The sequence below is a fragment of the Phalacrocorax carbo genome, chromosome 33 (assembly GCF_963921805.1).
Source record: "Phalacrocorax carbo chromosome 33, bPhaCar2.1, whole genome shotgun sequence".
In the NCBI taxonomy this organism is placed as follows: Eukaryota; Metazoa; Chordata; class Aves; order Suliformes; family Phalacrocoracidae; genus Phalacrocorax; species Phalacrocorax carbo.
Genome location: NC_087545.1, coordinates 741,299 through 743,214, shown reverse-complemented (window position 1 = coordinate 743,214; position 1,916 = coordinate 741,299). Strand labels below are relative to the sequence as shown.

The window sequence follows — 1,916 nt, the reverse complement described above, 5'->3', positions numbered from 1 at the left end:
CTGCTCATGGTGACTTGGCAGAGAAACTGCTTGCAAAGGATAGTGATCCTTTCTGGTTGCCTATATACTTTCATCACTGGAAGTTGTACTTTGCCCTCCACGTTCCTTGGAAATATGTCACCTGAATATTCAGGCAGCTGTTTCCATTAGGAAGCCAAACCTAATCCCTAGGAATAACTCACAGTAGCTCCAATGACCGTGGTTATAAATACCGTATTCTTCCCATGTCCTTTAGTGACCTCCAGCTTTAGTGACCTGGCTATACTTTTATGTCCGTTGCCTTCTGATTTGCAAAAGATTACCTCATATCCCTTGTGCTTCTCAGCCTTCTAGTCGGAAAAGGTATTACATGGGAAGAATAAGAGCCCATTTAGGAATAACCATGAATGATGTGTAGATCCGACTGCGTGAACACCTGTGGTGACTTCAGAAATAGCAGGTTAAAATATGGCATTTCAGGATACGGCTGTATTAATAGTTTGGTATTAATAGTTATCTGTATCCAGAGTCATCCTGTAGTGCTACCAAGTCCTGAGGTCTAATCCATAGTAATGTTTTCTTTGTGTGCATTTATCTTGTCTGCAGTGGATCAGAGGAAAGAAATTGGTAAAGTCATTATTGTCTCTTAAGTCCCTGAAACCTAGTGAAAGGGAAGGCCTGAAGAGAGGAAGGGATGGGTCTTATTTTACAGGACAATGAATGTAGAGCTTGTAGCTTGGACTCCAGGGGCTTCAAAGCCTTTCCCGCATGCGGTTCCAGGTGCACAACTCCCACCTCTCTCTTTGCATGCTCAGACATTCATCCAAAACTTGATGGTTTTCACGTACAGATGCCTACCTTTGAGCTACTCCCTTAAACTCTCATCTCAGGACTTCATGATCCTTCCCTGCAGGCTCGTCTTTTCACCTCACACGTAAAAGCACTAGCACAGGTGACTCTGCCCTGGCACATACTTAATAGGGATTTGTCAGATGAGCCCAGATAGCTCAGTTGGCAGAGCATCAGACTTTTAATCTGAGGGTCCAGGGTTCAAGTCCCTGTTTGGGCAGAAGTAATTTCTCTTTGACCAGGCTGGAGAGCTGGTCAAATTTCATGAGGTTTCCCCCAAACCAGCCCATGCTGGGGGTGACCTGCTGGAAAGGGGCTCTTCTGAGAAGGACCATGGAGTGCTGGTGGGTGACATGCTTTCTATGAGCCAGCAACGTGGCCAAGAAGGCCAACAATATTATGGGGTGTGTAAAAAGGAGAGGTTATCCTCCCCCTCTACTCTGCCCTAGTGTGACCACATCTGGAGCGCTGTGTCAGTTTTGGCCCTCCCAGTTTAAAAAGGACAGGGAACTGCTGGAGCAAGTCCAGTGGAGAGCTGCTGAGATGATCAGGGACTGGAGCATCTCCCTGATGAGGAAAGGCTCAGACACTTGGTCTTGTTCAGCCTGGAGAAGAGAAGACTGAGGCGGGATCTCATCAATGCCTATAAATATCTAAAGGGTGGGTGTCAGGACGATGGGATGAGGCTCTTTTCAATGGTGCCCAACGACAGGGCAAGGGGCGACGGGAACATGTTGGAACATGGGAAGTTCCACCTCAATAGGAGGAAAAGCTCCTTTTCTGTGGCACAGGCTGCCCAGGGAGGCTGTGGGGTCCCTTCCCTGGAGACATTCACCCCCTGCCTGGACGCGGCCCTGTGCCCCTGCTCTGGGGGTGCCTGCTCAAGCAGGGGTGGGACGGGGTGAGCTCCCAAGGGCCCTGCCAACCCCTACTGTTCGGTGATTCTGTGACTTCTCAGCAGCTTGGTTTGTACAGTAGTCTCTCTGCCTGCCACATCTTCTGCACAAACCTGTCACAGTTGCATGGACCCAGAAACTCACTGGGAAGTGCACTCCCTCCTCCCTTTGCAGGATCAGGGAAAATTTACC

The 1,916-nt window shown here is 48.9% G+C and overlaps 1 non-coding gene across 1 annotated transcript; it reads left to right on the top strand.

Annotated features, from left to right (window-relative positions):
* The first annotated feature begins 975 nt into the window (after nt 1–975).
* Nucleotides 976–1,048, top strand: TRNAK-UUU (transfer RNA lysine (anticodon UUU)). Its single transcript has one exon. It is a non-coding gene; the product is annotated as a tRNA-Lys (tRNA).
* The last annotated feature ends 868 nt before the right edge of the window (nt 1,049–1,916 follow it).